General features: G+C 40.6%; 1 pseudogene; it reads right to left on the bottom strand.

Annotated features, from left to right (window-relative positions):
* Positions 1 to 905: 905 nt before the first annotated feature.
* Positions 906 to 21245, bottom strand: part of LOC143410644 (KAT8 regulatory NSL complex subunit 3-like) — a 31268-nt pseudogene continuing 10928 nt past the window's right edge.

The following is a 21245-nucleotide window of genomic DNA, read 5'->3' on the forward strand; positions in this document are numbered from 1 at the left end:
GCACTGGGGGATGAGCATTCTGAATCTCAGCTGGTAGCATAAATGGATATGATATTCTCTTGGAAGAAAACAGTGCTTTGCAGGAATGGGAAATTAGAACAGTAACTAAAATAGGTATGGTTATTGCTAATTCATGCATACATAGGACATGCTAAATCATACTAAGTGTTTGGTTTTTCACTAGAAATTCCATTTCTAAGGAAAACTTTGGGAAAACAGTAATAGTCCTAACTTTATCAATATTATTCACAATCAGAGATATTAGGGGCAACCCAAGTATCCTACTGTATGAGACTGGATAAACTGGTGGACATATATTTGATTATATAGATTGTATAGCAAAGGGAATATTGAAAAGATCACAGATAGATGAATTCTACAAAATCCACAACTGTCCCTTCTAGTTTACATGGTTCGTCTTCTGTTTCTTTATCTGTAAAATGCATATGAGAAAAAAAAGTCTTGCCTAATAAGGTCATAGAGGTATCTAATGAAGACTGTATCACTGTGGCTAGGACATGGTGGATATTTCTTAAATGTGAGCTGCTATATAGAGCTATGAAATACCAAATGTTAAAACAGAAGGGAGAAATCCAAATGCTATTGTATGGTGAAACGACATAGTATTCTCTTCCTCTCTCCTTCCTCTACTGGTCTTCTGTTTATTAATTTATTAGTTTTCAAACTGGTGTTTTATAGATGTACATAAAGTTGAAATTCACTGTTGTATATTCATATATAAATATAATTCAGTCCATTTCATTCCACAATACCTCTCTTTCTCTATCCCTCCACCTTCCTCTGACAATCTTTTTCCACTCCACTGGTGGCCCATCCACTATCACAGGCTTTCCTCTGCTTTGATCAGCCTCTTTCACTCTAGCTTCCCCATATGAGAGAAGCATTTAACCTTTCACCTTATGAATCTTGTTGTTTTCCATTTCCATCCATTTATCAGCAAGTGCCACAAAAGGCAGCTGGTGTGGTGACCTTCGTGTGGGCCTCATGTGGCAAGTCAGTCTGCAGCCTGCCGCCCTTCTTGTGCCAGGACCTGGAGTAGCAGAGAGCAACGTGGGCAAAGGTGTTGCCTGAGGTGTTGGGCTCTCCGGGAATGTTGTCTGCTTCTGGGTGGTGGTGGTGGCCATGCATATACTGGGTGAGACACAGCACAGGCTGTGGCAGGACAGGGCTGGGGAGAGGGAAATGCATGCTTTTCAGCAGGAACAGGTGGAATGGAGCGCCTAGGGCTACACACATAGTCCTGACACTCCCTCTCTTTCTCAGAGCTCACAGCCAGCCTGTGTTCCACAGCCATACTAGCGGTCCTTAATGAGGAGTCTGTGCCTGAGCCTGAGGGTTAGTGGACTACCCAAACCCCAGCACCCATCCATGGAGTGAGGTGTGAGGAAGCCCAAGCCCTGATTTCTCAGACATCAAGTCATTCTGACTCCTGGGCCAGGTCTTCCACAGAATTTGGCCCCCCAATCACAATTCTGCCTGCTAGAGACCTAGAAGTTGTGCCTTCTAGAGCAATGGCATGCTTTATGAGTGACAGTGCTCTTGTTAGAGCATCATCATGAGCTATGCTTTTGATGTAGAAAACAAGTCCGCATTCATTGTAAGACTTTTCCAAGTAGAAATAAGATTAAGGGATAAAGATATTTTTCTAATGTTACCAGGGATTGACCCTAGGGGCACTTAACCACTGAGCCATATCCCCATCCATTTTTTAAATTTTAGCCAGGTCTTGCTAAGCTGCTTAATGCCTCACTAAATTGCTTAGACTGATGTTAAATTTGAATCCAACTGCCTCAGCCTCCTGAACCACTGGGATTACAGGTATGGATCACTGTCTAGCTAAGAAAAAAAATTCTTTTCAACCATCAACTCTTGGTGGATTCTTTCCACTATTTTTATCATAGGTGTGCACACATGTGCAGATGAAGAAGTGCTGAACTTTGTTTTCCTTTTATGAAAATTGGAATTTCATGATCTTTTTACTCCTAGGGGCATGTTTCATGTGTCCCTCTGAATCCTGAAACAATGGGTAGCCCTATATACTTGGGTTTTTTTTCCTACACATGCCTATGAAGAAGTTGAATTTATGAACTTAGTAAGAGATTAACGTTAACAAATAATAAAATAGGACAAGTAGATGGCATAGCGTAGCACCAATCATTTAAAACTATCTTTTTTTCTGGATGTTTCCATTTAATATTTTCAGGCCACAGGTAACCATGGGATGCAAAAGTTAGGCTATGGAAGGACAACTATATGTATTACAGTTTCCTTCCTGGAATTTTCACATGAGGTCATACTCAGAAGACAGCACACTTCTCAGCCCTGTGATCAGATCATGAGTAGTGGCCAACCCCTTGCCTCCCATGACCCCCTCTGTATGTTCTCTTCTTTCCAAATCACACTGGGGACAAGTGCATCATCTGCTTCCACCATGTTGCCAGCACCTGTCTTGACTCTTGTGGCCACTCACACTTCTGCAGCTCTTGCACCCAGTGGATCTTCAAGGACACTGCTTTGTGTCCTGTGTGTCACTCATATGAAGGCAACAGCCACACTGTGATCACTGAGATCTGGGGATAGCTCATAAGAGAGGCTCCCAGGTTAGCAGATTGGATCTATTTCTTTAGAGGAAGCAGATGCAGCCATGCCTTCATCATGGCCAAAGGTCATGGAGCCTGGCCAGCAGCAAGTAGGACAGAGGGAAAAAGGGGCTGGTGGTCATTGTACTACTCTTTCTCCAGTGGAAATTTGAACTGGGGCCATTGTAGCAATGAGAAACCTTTCTGCCCATACCAAAATAGACCCCTCTTGCTTTGGTGTGTACAGAGGGGATAGCCTGATTTCTCATTTTACAGCCACGGTTGTTAAATCTGTCCTGCAGACCTAGGGTGTTGAAGACCTGGAGCAGAGAGCCATGTCAGTGGAACTTACTGGGTCATCTCCCTCAACACACCCCAGAAGTGATCTGTGGTTATCTCTCAGAGTGCTTGTGAGATTGTGATGAGATTATATGGCATAGATGATTCCTCATTTGAAAATGTGCTGTAGTTATGATTTGCTTAACAATTATGAAATACCACAATAAAGTATGTCTACTATGACTTTTTTGATAATGACTATGTTCTTTTTTTGCTCAGTGGGAAGAGTTCAAGTTCTAGACTTGTCAGGATGCCAGGGCATTTGGTGACCTGCCAACCTGCCCTCCCTGGACCACCCTTGACTTGTAGTGGACTGCATGGGCTCAAGGCACCTAGGCCCATGTGTTGGCTCTACTGAGCTGAGCATGTATAGTGGATGGTCAAATAGCACCAGCCAACAAGTCTCAGGCAGACTTAATCTAGCAATCGTGAGTTTTGGTGCACTGCCTGGAAGCTCTGGCCCTAGAACGGCAGGAGTAACCTGTGAGCCACTTCAGCAGGTGAGTATCAGGGGAAACCATATCTATGACTTTACTCTTGTTCTTTTCTCTGTGACTGCCTCTAAAGGGTAATTTCCTGGGTAAGAGGGCTATAAAATAGGAGGATCAAACTTACTATGCTCAAAAATTATAATGATGGACACCACCATCACTGGCTTCTCTGCCACCCCATCACTAGCTGGAGAGTCAGGATGTTGAGATGGGCAACATCAGAGTATCCTGCACTCTAAAGTAGGATTTCTCTCTGTCACCCAGGGTGTTCTAACCTTAAGGACATGACTTGACCTTTTTGAGCTTCAATTTATCTGTAAAGTAAAAATAGGATAATATTCTTGCTGTTAAGTTTCAAGGAACTATGCAACTTCGATCTTCAAGGTGCTCAAAATATGGCATCTCCCAAGGGAAGGGACCTAGAGAACAAGCCAGGCACCAGGGTTTAAGGTGAGTCCTGTCTTCCCACTGGCTTTTTCCAAAGGTACCCATCCCACCGCAATTTGGAGTGATTCATAAAGTTGTGTGTATGTGGGAGAGAGAGAGAGAGAGAGAGAGAGAGAGAGAGAGAGAGAGAGAGAGTGAGTTATTTTATGCTGGGTATCAAGATCTACAGTAGTGTCCTGGATTCAATCCCTATTATTCAAAAAAAAAAAAAAGAAAGTAAAGAAAAGGAAAGGAAAGAAAAAGAAAGAAAAAAAAACTCCAGGGGTAGAAAGAAAAGATTGAGGTGTAAACTTCTTAGAAAGCTCCATCCCCCAAAATATTGCCTGTAACTGGGCTCTATGACACACACCTGTAATCACAACTTGGGAGGCTGAAGGAGGAGGATCACAAGTTGAAGATGAGCCTCAGAAACTTAGCAAGGCCTTAAGTAACTTAGTGAGATCCAGTCTCAATTTCAATTATGACGAGGGATGTTGTTCAGTGGTAATTCCCCTGGGTTCAATTGCCAATACCAAGGAGATTGGTACAGTTGCCTGATAAAACTCATTAACAGTATGTTGTTATTTATCCCAACATGGAGCTCTCTCCATGGAAAAGCCCCCACACCTAGGACATTATTAATCCTATTTGGGGCTCTCTGCATGGAAAATTCCTATCGCCAGGATGTTTGTCAGTCTCAATAAGCTTCAATTGCTTAACATCACAGCTGTCTAAATACACTGATACCAGCTGGAGCAAACAAAGTGCTGGCCATGAAGTTAAACAGATGATTAAGGAGGTAAGATGTTGAGAGCCACAGCGAAGTCAGAATGACCCCTAGCATTTTGCCAGAAGTAATAGTTGAGAGGCGAGACATTACGATGATGCTGGATTGATTCAATTGTATATTAGACCTTTACTTTCCAGTAATAGTATGGCTCTTGCTGCATCCAGCACCGGATACTTTGGAGTTCCTTTTGAGTTCTGGGTTTCAAGAGTGAGTGCTGGTGTGCAGCCCGGGGGAGGGAGTTCCAGTTGGTGTGGTGTGACCTGGAAGAAAGCCACGTGGGTGGCATACATGGGAGTTCGGAAATAAAGTTTGTTCCTGTTTGAGTGGCTCGTGATTTGTGCCAGCAGTAAGATATTAAAAAAAAAAAAAAAAAAAAAAAACTTTGAAAATTCTAATATATTTCTAGGGATCCAAAAATCTATGATATGCTCAAGAAAGACCAAGGAAGGTTTCCAATTTCTTGCTGATCTTGAGGCCATGTATAGGCAGGAAGTAAGTACCAAGAAAGAGTTGAAAACTTCCAGGGGACTGAAGGTAAACTCCTTGACAATGGGTGAAAGTTTGCAAGGTAAAGGGGCTTAGGAAATCTTTGTCCAAGTATTATAAATCACTAACTGAAGAAAGATTTCATTTGGCTGCATGTTACAGGAAATATATACTACAGATTTATCCCAGGAATGTCACTAAAACAAACAGCAACAACAACAACAAACCTTGGAGGATAGAATTTTTACTTTTCAGAATTGCCAAATAATGTTACTAAAAACTAAATTTTAAATCATAAAACATATAAAGAAAGAAAAAACTTGCACAAATTATTAGCCACCAGAAACTGTCTCTGAGGGAACTCAGATGATGGGATTTCTTAGACATTGACTTCAAGTTAGCTACTATAAATATGATCAAAGAATACAAAAGGCTGGGAGCATAGCTCAGAAGTAAAGCTTGTGCTTAGCATAGAAGTTCCTTGGTTCAATTCTCAAGACAAAAAGTAAAAGGAAATCCTGTGGAAAGAATTTTTTAATAGTATGTTAGTGATATCTCACCAAGTAGAGAAAGACAGAAAATATTAAAAAAATAGAAATTCTAGAGTTGAAAACTAAAATACATGAAATAAAAAGTACACTGAAAGACTCAACAATGCATTTGATCTGGCAGAAGAAAGGGTTAATGTACTGGAAGATATGAGAATAGAGATTATGTAGTCTAACAAATAGAAAGAAAAAAGGAACAAAGCCTCAGAGACTTATGAGTTATCAGTGAGTCCACCAGTATACATGTAGTGGAAATGCCAGGAGAAGAGATAGACAAAAGGTTTGTTAGTCATCTTTCTGCTGTTGTGATAAAATATCTGAGATAAACAATTTTAAAGGAGGAAAGGTTTATTTTGAACCACAAATTTCAAAGTTTCCAGTCCATAGTCACTTGATTTCACCCTTTTGGGATCTGTCATGAGGCAAAACATCAAAGTGCAGGAGCATATGTCAGAGGAGGATGCTCATGTCGTGGTGGCCAGGTAGCATAAAGAGGATGGGATCAAGGACAAAATATCCTCTTTGTGAACACACCCACAGTAACCTTTCTCCAATAAGTTTCCACCTCCAAAGTCTCCATGGCCTCTGGATAGCCCATTAATTTTGAATCCATCCATGAATTAATCTATTCATGAGGTAAATGCTCTCAGGATTCAATCCCCCCACCCAATATTTCTCCCCTCTGAACATTGCTGCTTGGAGATCAAGCCTTCAACAAATTATTGGTGGGCATCTAACACCCAAATCATGACAAAGGAAATATTTTTAAAAATTGTAAAAGTCCAAAGTTTCTTATTTCAATGAAAGAGATTAACCTATACATACAAGAAACTCAAAAAAATGTAAGTAGGAAAAACTTGAAAGTTAATCCTATTTCTAATGTCCCACTCTGCCTCCTCCTTAATTAGGATTGATGGGCTCCACACTGAGACACACTATAGTCAGAAATTAAAAACCAAGATGATCTGAAAGACAGAAACAAGAATTTACCACATATTAGGGAACCTCAAGAGCAGCTGACTTTTCAGATTATACTCTGAAAGTATTAAAGGAAAAGACTAAAATTCTTTTTTGGTGGAGTATTGGGGATTTAACTCAAGAGCACTTTTGTGGTTGTTTCACCTGGTGTTTTCCTCCTTCTCTCCTACTGGATCTTTCATTGTGGCTCTTGCTCTGCTGCTCCTTTGTGTGCTGTGCCCACTGCCTTTGGTTGATTCCTTGCCTGTGTCCTCCACACCTCTGCCTCCCCATTTGCTTTCTGAAAGCTGCAGGCACAACAGCCACTCATTGCAACCTAATTCTGCCTGGACAGGAAGGTGGGAAAGGAGCCTCTCGTATCCTCCTGAGCAAAGCTGCAGACCCAGTGCTTTCTAACTGCCATGTGAAACCACTGCAGTATAAAGAATCTGAGAGAGGTCCCTGAGCCTATACCCTGGGCTGGTTTGTGGGTCAGCATAGATTCTTTACACTGCACATCTCTCTTGGGCATCTGGGAGCACCTGTTCTTGACTTCTGAGCAGAGGTCATTGTGGGCATGATGGTCATGGAATGGGAGGTGTGGCTACTGGACACTCTGGAAAGATCCTCAGGAGTGAGAAGGCCAAGAGATGAGTCAAGTCTGCCTGGGTTTGACCACAGTCAGCAGGAGCCCCTAGAGCTTCCTCAGAAGAACTCAAAGGCATCCCCAGAAGGTTGGAGAGCCCACTGTGAGGTCCTCACAACCACCAAGAGTGCTCCCTCCCCACCCACTCTACCTCTGAGCGCAAGGGTGAGGAGGGCAGCATGGCAGCTGGGGAAGCAGATTGACTGCCCCACTCAAGGACTTCAAATGCCAAGTCTCTGCAGGCCACATCATGAGGCTTCTTCTTAGCATCCTGATGCCAAGGCTCACAGCCCTCGAGACCCTTACAGCAAGTAAGCACTCCCATCAGGAAGTCAACAATCTCATCCTAGTACAAAAAGAAGCCAGGCAGATGGGTCCTCCACCTGACAACAGGAACCACCAGACAATGTGAAGCTAATGTGACTCCTCCATTGCTTCTGTTTCAGGTGTGCTGCTGCTGTTCCCCATCTCACAGTGCCTGCAACAAAACCCAGCCTTCCCAAACAGCCAGGTGCCTCTATACATACCCTCCACCATTCTCCCACAGACCCTCTCTCTTACTGGTTCACCCTCCTTTAAGGTTGCCACTCTCTTTTACTTATGATTTAGGCCTATCAGAAGCCCTCTTGGATACTCCCACACCATTCAGCAAGCTGCTGCCAACAAGGCTGAACCTCAATGGCAAAAGAAGAGGGCCTTGCTGAGAGAAACATGAGACAAATGAGACAAGTGTTCACCTGAATACATCTGTCCACCATCCTTTGAGACAACCCTTCTGATTTCTTCTTTGCCTTGCTTATTCTAAGAGACAGAAAGAAGAAAATTCTTATAAAATAATCCATAGCATCCTATGAAAATAAGAAAGGATTTTTCATCTGTCATTCTCTGCACCAATGAAACAGCATTTATTAGCCCTCAGGCAGGTGATGCAACCTTTCTTGAGCCTGTTTTCACATTGCAAAAAGGGAGAATCATAATACCTCATTCAGGTAGTCATGGGATTGAACAAAACAATCCATGTGGAAAATTAAGCATGGTGCCTGCTTCATCCCCTCCACAAATACCACACCTCAGTCTGAACAGGTGAAGTCCATCTGGACTGCTAGGCCTCACTGAGAGGTCACTTGGCCCAGCCTCCAACCCTGAGGTTAATAGTTTACAAGATGTAAGGGGGTCCTAGGCTAGTTCTACGGGATAAGAGAAAATGACTATGTTGACTGGATTCCCTACTTTGAAAACTAGCCTTAAAACCCCCAACTTCTGATTGGGAATCCTGACAAAGAGAAAATCAGGTCCCAACATTCAGATGAAGACAGTGAGTGCCCAAATTTCTAAGCAAAGGGGACATTATTAATGTTATCTGTCCAACACTCTCAGCACCATGCAGCCAGGTATGCAGCAACACCTGTAATCCCAACTACTGAGGAGACAGAGCCTTAAGATTGAAAGTCTGAGATCTAGCTCAGCAAATTAGTTATACCCTTCATCATGATCAAAAATTAAAAGTGCTGGAGATACAGCTAGGTTGTGGAGAATCCCTGGGTTCAATCCCCAGTACTGCAAAATAAAAATAAAAAATTTAAAAAAATGAGGCAAATGTTTAAGAATCCCACAAGGTAACTCTGAGGAACAGTAGTCCTAACTCCCTCTACTCCCTACAGCAAATCATCTCTTTCTCATGTAGATGAGAATATCTGAATTACTAAGAAAAACAATGTCAATAAAAACCACACCCTCATTTTCAGTATATTCCATGTCAACATAACTAAAGCTGTCTGCACTCCAGCATCATAAGTAAAGAACAGCCAACTCATTCCTAATTTCAGCTGTGCTTGTACTCCAAAATACATCAAAAAAAGTTTTCATACGAATAATATCTACATTCATTCATCCTCAACAGGGTATATAATCCTCAATAGGGCATTTAAAAATGCAAACTCCAGTGAAACTACATTGACAAAAGCATATTTTACAGTGTCCCAAGGACCTTCTCCCTATTACTAAGGGAAATCAATAATTAATAAATCAATGATAACCACATGAGCAAGGGATTATCAGTGGTGATAAGACAAACCAACAGGAATCCTGTTATGGGAATCTATGAGAAAAGTCAAGAAGCATTTCTGACACATTCGACAGGAAGATGGCCGCTGCGTACAGAGGTTGTTGAAGTGTTGAGCATGGTACTCAGAGCAGCAGCTTTAATCGAGATTTTGCGCAGCTTGTTAGAGCTCCTTTCACCATTAATCTGTAGTGGACCACTTTGCTAAGCAGCAGGCAGAACAAAGAGATCGAAAAAGAGCCGGGCTGTGGTTTCGCTGCTGAAAATCCACTCCGCGGGAGCCGCCATTTGCTTTCGGATCACGGTGTTGATGTCTCTGTATACATTGTCCAGCAGCCGCATCTAGAGGTTGGAGCTGGGCTGCCTGTCGAGTTCTGTTCTCCGAAAGCTGCGCCTTGGTCGCCTGTTCGCTGCTGCACCTTCAGGCAGAGCCTGCACTGGGGTCGTTCTGCACCCCCCTGCGAGGGGCCCAGTGCTCCGGAGGGGGAAGGTGGAGAGCCGCGGCGGCAGCCACTTGGGTCCCGGGGCCGGCACCGGGCTGAGAGCTGCGGAGGCCACGGCCGCGGGGGCTCTGATACGGTCACAGACAAGCACGGCTCCCGTGAGCGAAACCCAGAGGCGGAGGCAATGGTGGCAGGGTTTTATTTCTAGAAATCTGGACTGGAAACAGAAGCAGCAGTTTGTATAATCCCAATAACTTGCTTAAGCCAGGAAGCTGTAAGGGTAACATGAATACCATTGAGGAGATATAACATGGTGGCAGGTGCGGAGAGATCAAGTCTCTGACAACTTCAACTGCAGGAGCCGTAAATTGTCTAAATGCTGTTTGCTCAGGATCACTAGGCAATCCTGAGCTGACGTGGATCTGGGGTGTAAAGTCAGGGCTCCACAGAACACACACACTGAGCCCAGATCGGCTGCATTCAAGCTCCGGTTCGCTCGCTTCCAGTGACTCAGCACTAACTATTCGGCTGAAATAACTGATTGGCCCTTATGAACTTACAGAGGTAAAAGTCAACCGAGCCTTCATAGGCAGTGGCCACAGGTTTGAAACGGGGATTGGGAGAGACAGTCAGGACCCACCCGTTGCGTTGGTCACCCGACATAGGGAACGAATGGTCACCATTTGCATGGGATACCACCTTGGCAGAGAACTGAGGTAATGGGAGGAGGAGATAACTGCATTGAAAACAGTGGGACAGGGCTCCCAGGAACAGCAGGCCTGGCGTGTAGCCAGTATTGTGGTGAGCATCACAGCTGAGTGCGGCCTGGCTTGAGGAAACACAATAGAAGGCCCTAGATACTCAGGGTTGGAGACCTGCCCAGTCTGGGAGAAAGAGCTGCTGCAATGTGAATGATTCCCACCTATTGAGAGGAGAAGCTTGGCCCAGTGGGCACAGCTCCACCTACTGGAAGAGAAGTCAATCGAACTCTAAGACTGCATTTATTATTATTATTCATTTTTTTTCTTTTTCTTTTTTTCTTTTTCTTTAATTTTAAATTTTAATATGTTGTTGTTCTTTAACTTTTTTTCAATGTTTTTAATTTCTTTTTAATTTTTTTAATTTAATTATTATTTTTTAAGTTTTAATATTCATTTTTTATTATTAACATTATTATTTTTGTAAAAAAATTCTTTTTCTCTTCTTTTCTTTCTTTTTTTATTTTCTAATTTTTTTGTTTTTGTTTCTTTTGTCTTTTCATTTCTTTTCAATTTTCTTATTTCCCCTTCCTTGAATTCCACCTGCCTACTCTCATTCTCTTTAGTGACTTCTTCCCTTCGCTTCTAATATCTTTTCTCCCAAGCATCAAATAAATTTATAAGAGTAAACAGTAACTCAGCAATTAAACAGATCAAGAAGTAATATGAGCAGCATAAAAAAGCAAGGAAGAAAAGGAGTACAAACAATGCAGGACAGCCTAAATATTCAGGCGGACCTAGAGTCAGCAGAAAAATGGTCATATAAAGAACTCAAGGAATACCTTAGACAGATGGAATGAAACCTTAAAGAGAATACGAGACAGCAAATCCAAACAGTGAAAGAACACTTTGAAAATGAATTACATAAACAGATAAAAGAAGAAGTTAAGCATCTTTATCAGGAGATAGAGTTTATAAAAAAAAATCAAACAATAATTCTAGAAATGAAGGAAACGATAAACCAAATTAAAAACTCAATTGAGAGTATCACTAACAGAGTGGAGCAAGTAGAAGCCAGAACGTCAAATAATGAAGACAAAATATATCATCTTGAAAAGAGCCTAGCCAATTCAGAAAGGCTGGTTAAAAATCACGAGAAAAACATCCAAGAGATATGGGATAACATAAAAAAACCAAACCTAAGAGTCATCAGGATAGAAGAAGGTACAGAGATTCACACCAAGGGAATGAGTAACCTGCTGAATGAAATAATTACAGAAAACTTTCCAGAAATAAAAAAGGAAACGGATATACAAATTGTGGATGCATACAGAACACCGAGCACACAAAATCACAGTAGACCAATGCCAAAACACATTGTTATAAAGATATCCAATATACAGAACAAGGAGAAAATATTAAAAGTTTCAAGAGAAAGGAGGTAGATTACATTCAGGAGTAAACCATTAAGGTTAACAATGGATTTTTCATCACAGACACTGAAAGCAAGAAGATCCTGGAACAACGTATTTCAAACACTGAAGGACAATGGATGCCAACCAAGTATTCTGTATCCAGCAAAATTAAGCTTCAGGTATGACAACGAAATAAAAATATTTCATGATAAACAAAAGCTAAAAGAATTTGCAGCCAGAAAACCAGCATTGCAAAGCATCTGGAGCAAAACACTACACGAGGAAGAAATGAAAAACAATAACCAAAACCATCAGTGGGAAGTGCCTCTATAATGACAGAGGGTGGGAGGAAAGCTAACCATGGAGAAACAAACTAAATTAAAAAAAAAGATAAACAAATATGGCTGGTAGTACAAACCATATATCAATAGTAACTCTAAACGTTAATGGCTTAAATTCTCCAATAAAGCGACATAGGCTGGTAACATGGATTAAAAAAACAAATCCAACAATATGCTGCCTCCAGGAGACACATCTGATTGGAAAAGACATACACAGGCTGAAGGTGAAAGGTTGGGAAAAAATATACTACGCACAAGGTCCTCGTAAGCAAGCAGGGGTGGCCATTCTCATATCAAATAAAATTGACTTCAAGACTAAGTTAATCAAAAGGGATAAAAAAGGACATTATATACTGTTAAAAGGAACCATTCACCAACAAGACATAACAATTATCAATATCTATGCACCAAATAATTGTGCTGCGACATTCATAAAACAAATTCTCCTCAAGTTCAAGAATCAAATAGACCACAACACAATAATTATCGGTGACTTCAACACACCTCTCTCACCATTGGACAGATCCTCCAAACAAAAGTTGAATAAAGAAACTATAGAACTCAATATCACAATCAACAACCTAGACCTAACTGACATATATAGAATATATCAACCATCATCAAGTGGATATACTTTCTTCTCAGCAGCACATGGATCCTTCCCAAAAGGAGACCATATAATATGCCATAGGAAAACCCTCAGTAAATATACAGGGGTGGAGATAATAACATGCATTTTATCTGATCATAATGGAATGAAACTGGAAATCAATGATAAAAGAAGGAAGGAAAAATCTTACATCACATGGAAAATGAACAATATGTTACTGAATGATCAATGGGTTACAGAAGACATAAAGGAGGAAATCAAAAAATTCTTAGAGATAAATGAAAATACAGACACAACATATTGGAATCTATGGGACACAATGAAAGCAATTTTAAGAGGGAAATTCATCGCTTGGAGGTCATTCCTCAAAAAAAGGAAAAACCAACAAATAAATGAGCTCACACTTCATCTCAAATCCCTAGAAAAGGAAGAACAAAACAACAGAAAAAGTAGCAGAAGACAAGAAATAATTAAAATCAGAGCGGAAATCAATGAAATTGAAATAAAAGAGACTATTGAAAAAATTAACAAAACTAAAAGTTGGTTCTTTGAAAAAATAAATAAGATCGACAGACCCTTAGCCATGCTAATGAAGAGAAAAAGAGAGAGAACTCAAATTACTAACTTACGGGATGAAAAAGGCAATATCACAACAGATGCTACAGAAATACAGAAGACATTTAGAAATTATTTTGAAAACCTATATTCCAATAAAATAGAAGACAGTGAAGACATCGATAAATTTCTTAAGTCATATGATTTGCCCAGACTGAGTCAGGAGGATACTCACAACTTAAACAGACCAATATCAATAGATGAAATAGAAGAAGCAATCAAAAGACTTCCAACCAAGAAAAGCCCAGGACCGAATGGGTATTCAGCGGAGTTTTACAAAACCTATAAGGAAGAATTAATACCAATACTTTTCAAGTTATTTCAGGAAATAGAAAAAGAGAGAGCTCTGCCAAATTCATTTTATGATGCCAACATCACCCTGATTCCAAAACCAGACAAAGACACCTCAAAGAAAGAAAACTACAGACCAATATCTCTGATGAACCTAGATGCAAAAATCCTCAATAAAATTCTGGCGAATTGGATACAAAGGCACATCAAAAAAATTGTGCACCATGATCAAGTAGGATTCATCCCTGGGATGCAAGGATGGTTCAATATATGGAAATCAATAAATGTTATTCACCACATCAATAGACTTAAAGATAAGAACCATATGATCATTTCAATAGACGCAGAAAAAGCATTCGACAAAGTACAGCATCCCTTTATGTTCAAAACATTAGAAAAATTAGGGATAACAGGAACTTACCTCGACATTGTAAAAGCTATCTATGCTAAGCCTCAGGCTAGCATCATTCTCAATGGAGAAAAATTGAAGGCATTCCCCCTAAAATCTGGAACAAGACAGGGATGCCCTCTATCACCACTTCTATTCAATATAGTTCTCAAAACACTGGCCAGAGCAATTAGACAGATGAAAGAAATTAAAGGCATAAAAATAGGAAAGGAAGAACTTAAATTATCACTATTTGCGGACAACATGATTCTATACCTAGAAGACCCAAAAGGGTCTCCAAAAAAACTACTAGAACTAATAAATGAATTCAGCAAAGTGGCAGGATATAAAATCAACACGCATAAATCAAAGGCATTTCTGTATATCAGCAACAAAACTTCTGAAACGGAAATGAGGAAAAACACTCCATTCACAATATCCTCAAAAAAAAAAAAAAAAAAACTTGGGAATCAACCTAACAAAAGAGGTGAAAGATTTTTACAATGAAAACTACAAAACCCTAATGAGAAGTAGAAGAAGATCTTAGAAGATGGAAAAATATACCCTGTTCATGGATAGGCAGAACTAACATAATCAAAATGGCGATATTACCAAAAGTTCTCTATAGGTTTAATGCAATGCCAATCAAAATCCCAACGGCATTTCTTGTAGAAATAGATAAAGCAATCATGAAATTCATATGGAGAAATAAAAGACCCAGAATAGCAAAAGCAATTCTAAGCAGGAAGTGTGAATCAGGCGGTATAGCGATACCAGATTTAAAACTATATTATAGAGCAATAGTAACAAAAACAGCATGGTACTGGTACCAAATCAGGCGGGTGGACCAATGGTACAGAATAGAGGACACAGAGACTAATCCACAAAGCTACAACTACCTTATATTTGATAAAGGAGCTAAAAGCATGCAATGGAGGGAGGATAGCATCTTCAACAAATGGTGTTGGGAAAACTGGAGATCCATATGCAACAAAATGAAACTGAATCCCCTCCTCTCACCATGCACAAAAGTTAACTCAAAGTGGCTCATGGAGCTAGATATCAAATCAGAGACTTTGCATCTGATAGAAGAAAAAGTTGGCTCCGATCTACATATTGTGGGGTCGGGCTCCAAATTCCTTAATAGGACACCCACAGCACAAAAGTTAATAACAAGAATCAACAAATGGGACTTACTTAAACTGAAAAGTTTTCTCTCAGCAAGAGAAACAATAAAAGAGGTAAATAGGGAGCCTACATCATGGGAACAAATTTTTACTTCTCACACTTCAGATAGAGCCCTAATATCCAGAGTATACAAAGAACTCAAAAAATTAAACAATAAGAAAACAAATAACCCAATCAACAAATGGGCCAAAGACCTGAACAGACACTTCTCTGAGGAAGACATACAATCAATCAACAAGTACATGAAAAAATGCTCACCATCTCTAGCAGTCAGAGAAATGCAAATCAAAACCACCCTAAGATATCATCTCACTCCAGTAAGATTGGCAGCCATTATGAAATCAAACAACAACAAGTGCTGGAGAGGATGTGGGGAAAAGGGTACTCTTTTACATTGCTGGTGGGACTGCAAACTGGTATGGCCAATCTGGAAAGCTGGATGGAGATCCCTGGGAAAGCTGGGAATGGAACCACCATTTGAGCCAGCTATTGCCCTTCTCGGACTATTCCCTGAAGACCTTAAAAGAGCGTACTAAAGGGATACTGCTACATTGATGTTCATAGCAGCAGAATTCACAATTGCTAGACTGTGGAACCAACCTAGTTGCCCTTCAATAGATGAATGGATAAAAAAAATGTGGCATTTATACACCATGGAGTATTATGCAGCACTAAAAAATGACAAAATCATAGAATTTGCAGGAAAATGGATGGCACTAGAGCAGATTATGCTTAGTGAAGCTAGCCAATCCCTAAATAACAAATACCAAATGTCTTCTTTGATATAATGAGAACAACTAAGAACAGAGCAGGGAGGAAGAGCAGGAAGAAAAGATTAACACTTAACAGATACATGACGTGGGAGGGAAAGGGAGAAGAAAAGGAAATTGCATGGTAATGGAGGGAGACCCCCATTGTTATACAAAATTACATATAAGAGGTTGTGAGGGGAATGGGCAAATTAACAAGGAGAGAAATGAATTATAGTAAATGGGGTAGGGAGAGAAGATTGAGGGGAGGGGAGGGGGGATAGTAGAGGATAGGAAAGGTAGCAGAATACAACAATCACTAATAGGGCATTATGTAAAAATGTGGATGTGTAACCTATGTGATTCTGCAATCTATATTTGGGGTAAAATTTGGAGTTCATAACCATCTTGAATCTAATGTATGAAATATGATATGTCAAGAGCTTTATAATGTTTTGAACAACCAATAAAAAAAAGAATTATCACACATTCAAGGCCAGTCTCAGCAGCTTAGCACAATTCTTACCAATTTAGTGAGACCTTGTTTTAAAATAAAAAACAATAAAAAGTGCTGGTGATGTATCTTTGTGGTAAAGTACACCTGGGTTCAACCTCCATTACAAAAACAAACAAACAACAACAACAACAACAACAACAACTACAAAAAACTCATGCTATGTAAAGACAAGAGTGGTTGTAGTTTTAAATATAGTATTGCTATTTTTCTGGAATAGCTGACTATAATGGTTAATACTTACATATGTCTTGCTCATAGTTTGATGTCTATAAATCCTAAGGTATTGCCCATTTTGTCCCTCATCTATTTGCTTTTATGTGTGTTCATTTCAACATTAAATAGACTATTAAGTGATAATTTGATTTTCTATAAAAGAGGACTCTAAATATTAGATGGAATATCTTGCTTTAAAAAATTTTTAAAAATCATTTACCCTCAGATTTTTGAGAGTTTGTGCATTTTTTTCCAATTAAATTATTACTTTTTTTAAAAAAAACCTAGCCTTCAAGGGACTAGGGTAAAAGAAATGGGCAGATGAAGAGGAGAACTCAAGAGCACATACATAAATTGTCTTAATTTCTGAGAAGTGTGTGCCTGACAATCACTTAAAACAATGTAGTTGATATAGCTGTCAGGATGGACTCTCTTTAAAAAAATGTTTTTATAGAATATCATTGTGACACTTTCTTAGATGTATGTCTTTAGTAGTATTTGATTAATGTAACGTAATAAAAGAGATGCACACCAAAAAAAAAAAAAAAAAAGCATTTCTGCCAAAAACACATGTCTTCAATATAACCATGAAGAAAATGTCAAAAACCTAAACTGGGGGACAGTCTACAAAATAAATGGCCAGTCATTTTTGAAAGTGTCAAGATCATAGTATGGTGGTGTACACTGGTAAACCCAGCAATTCAGGAGGCTTAGGTAACAAGGTTGAGTCCAGTCTGAGTAACATAGAGAGTCCTTGTCTCAAAATTAAAAAAAAAAAATGTGGTGTCATGGCACCCACCTTTAATTCCATTGGCTTGGGAGGCTAAGGCAGGGGGATCTAAAATTAAATGTGAGCCTCAACAACTTAGCAAATCCCTAAGCAATTCAGTGAGACCATGTCAAAACAAATTTTTTTAAAGGGGTGGGGGGCTGCAGAAGTGGCTCAGTGATAATGTGTGCCTGGGTTAAATACCTACTACCAAAAATAAAATAAAATAAACTAAATAAAGACAAAAAAGGGCAAAGGTATAGCTCAGTGGTAGATTACCTCTTGGCTCAGTCCTCAGTTTCATGGGGTAGGGATGGGGAGACTGAGGAAAGATGGCAACCATAGTCACATGGAATCCTGGATTGAGTCCAGGGCCAGAAATGAACATTTGGGAGACAACTGATGAAATCTGAGTCTACAGATTAGCTAATGCCACCATAGTGATGTTTATTTCCTGACTTTGAGAATTATCCTCCATTTATATATTATGCCAACATTTGAAAAATCCAGGTTAGAGGTATATAGATTTTTCTTGTACCCAATTTTGTGACATTTTTATAGATATAAAATTAACTAAAAAATAACTGCTTACTATTACCTGATTAAGCAGATTAGCCTACAGTTACAGCAACACCATACAGCATTCCTCCAACACTCTGACAACCCCAGGGGGACCTTACCCATATGAGATCATCATCAGCTCCCCCAATGATCACCAAGCTGTTTTCTGCACAGATCTTCTCCCAGAAGTCCTCCATGGCCTCAGGGTGACACTTCAGGGAATTCTGATAAATAACAAAGAGGACTGGAGTCTTCATATACAAGAGGGGATCATCCCCATACTATAAGGGGTATAGGGTTAGATCTGGCCAGTTCACAATCATGCAGAACTGACCCAGCATGTATGAGGATGTGTTCCTGATGCCCCTGCCCCCACTGTGAATGACCTCTGCCACCAGCTTCACCTTACTCTTTCCCCCCGGGGGCCATACACAGTGAACAGAGGAAACCCAAGGCAGACAACAGCAGTGACATATTCCATGAATAACACCTTTGGACAATGGCACAGTCTGTCTGCAGGAAGATGACTTCAGTGTACCTCAGCCTACTCAGTGTTCAGGGGATTGGCAGACCCACCAGCCATTCCCTCTCCCCCTTCCTCTGTCCTAACACAAGTTGTGCTCTCCCATGAGAGCTACCATGAAGGGAAGTCAGGTCCTCAGATGGCACAGGATGGGAGGTTTCTTACTTCAACCTTGTCAACCTAGGCCGAGACATCATCACTTTTCTCCACCAAGAGTTCATAAAACGGTAAAGGCATTGCCTTTCTCCCTTAAGTAGAATAGAATCTCTCTGCTCCAGACATCCCAGATTTTGTGGAACAGCTGCTGATTTCACTTCCCTGGGAGCAGGAGTCAGGTGGATGTGGTCTTCCTCTCTGGACTCTAGGTATCTACTCCACAAGACTGGACAGCACTGGGGCTCTGGACATGTCAGAGGCACTTAAACAAACTAGTGGATATACAATGTAAGACAAAGGAAAAACTCCTCAATATCTTATAAAGGGACAGAATATGAACACGGCATGAAATTCCAGAGCTATTGATTTGTGCCTATGAGATTTATTTTTTCAGTTGGGCAAATTAAATGGTACTTTCATGTGGTTTAAAAAAAAGTAATTCAGAAGTTATTTTTGTTTGTTTGGTTTTTGAAATGCTGATTGATGTACATAAATTATAGAAAATATATAGGGATTTTGTTCAAATTAACCTGAGTGAGAAAGGAAGCAGGAAGGGGAAAGATGAAGCAAGCCTGCCATGAGTTGGTTATAGGTAAAGTTGAGCAAGGGGCCCTGTGGTGTACCTACTAGCTTCTCTCTACTTTAGGTCCTGCTGAAAAATTTCCATAGTAAAGTGAAAAAAAACACTAAAATTTGTTTTCTACAGTTTAAAATGCAATAATCAGGTAAGCATCTAGCACTGGGCTTGAAACACAAGTCAAGGCCTTGATGGCCATCATAAGCAAGCAGTACTGCCCTACAAGACAGCTCCAAATAAGACAGAAACCACTTACCTGACAGGCCACCAAAGCTCCCATGTTCCAGCCAATCAAAATGATGGGTTTGTGTGGGAAATGGCAGTGAATCTTCAGAGGAAGGGAAAGAAGACAGTCAGAAGGAGGCTGCAGACAGGTATAAACACCCCAGCACACTGAGTGTACCACGGTCACTCGGGGTGTGCCAGGGTCGCCCTAGACAGGGTCATTCTCACCTCCAAAACTTTGCTTCTCACTGCCCCGATAATATGCTGAAGGCACTGCAGAAGGCCCACTCCACTGCCATTTTTTTTTGGCAGATGGGTGGCGACAGGGATGACCTAAAGGAAGGAAGGGTGCTATACCAAAGTGCTAGGTTCCAATCTCTCCATTCTACTTAACCTACTCTGAATCCCTCAACCATGCAGCAAGTGGTATCTGAACACCAATTAAGAGTCACGGGATGCTCTACATTTCATGTTCATCCATTTTTACACCCTCCTGTGTTTCTTCTCTTCCATCCTCCTAGATCTTATTCCCATGTGGAGACATCCTCTTGCCCCCAACAAACCTTGCCTAAACAGCACAGCTGAGATTTCCAGAAGCGGTGGCAGTGTGAGGTGGGGAATGCAGAGTTAGAGGGGCCTGATGAGGTGATAAAAATCAGGAAAGCCAGGGAGTTTCCTCTGCAAAGAGAAAATCCCACCTGGTGAGTGAGAGTCTCACCCACAACCATCAAGAGTGGCTTTTATGGCTGCTCACCCAACCCATGACCCATTGCTTTCAGAACTATGTTAGGCACAAATAAACAACTGGTTAATGGAAAAGGTTACAACTTCCTCCAGCCAGGGCTACAGGCTACGAGTCAGAACATCTCACTGCCACACTTAAGCCTGAGCCCCTCAACTCACTGGCTTGTCATGAGGAAGCACCCCTGCAGCAGGGTCCCAGGGCCTTTTCAGCAGCAGTGACAAGACCTCAGTTCCTTTGGCCCCAGTCTTTGTGTTGAGTGACACAAGCATGCGGTCAATCAAGGTTGGGATCTAGAAAGACAAAGTTTGAGATGGTTCAGTGTGTAACAAAGGTACAAATAAGTGGCTGCATGAAAAGTAAACCCCCAGCATGCAAGAAGAGTGTGTATGCTCCTTTTGAAATCAATCTGGTAAAATGCATCTGGATCCTAAGTTTATCCCCATCACTGTACGAAATGATTTCACTAGAGAACCTTCTAAAAGGAATTATATCAATCCAGGTATAGTGGAACACACCTGTATTCCCAGCACCTTGAGAGGTAGAGGCAGGAGGATTGCGAGTTCAAACCAGCCTCAGCAAATGAGTGAGGCCCTAAGCAACTGAGCAAGGAGAACCTGTCTCAAAAATTTAAAAAGGCCTGATGTGGCTCAGTTGTTAAGTGTGCCTTGGTTCAATTCCTGGTTCCAAAACAAGAAATTAGATCAAAAATAATCTATACCCAGTGACATGTTATCTGTTAATAATAATCAAAATACATAAACAATCTAAAGGTATATGTTAGGGAGCAGTTAAATAATTTATCCACCTGATTGAATATCTAGGATTATTTTCTAGTTTTTGGTACCATTGATAGAACTCAGGGATGCATAAAGACAG

Source organism: Callospermophilus lateralis, chromosome 11 (genome assembly GCF_048772815.1).
Source record: "Callospermophilus lateralis isolate mCalLat2 chromosome 11, mCalLat2.hap1, whole genome shotgun sequence".
In the NCBI taxonomy this organism is placed as follows: Eukaryota; Metazoa; Chordata; class Mammalia; order Rodentia; family Sciuridae; genus Callospermophilus; species Callospermophilus lateralis.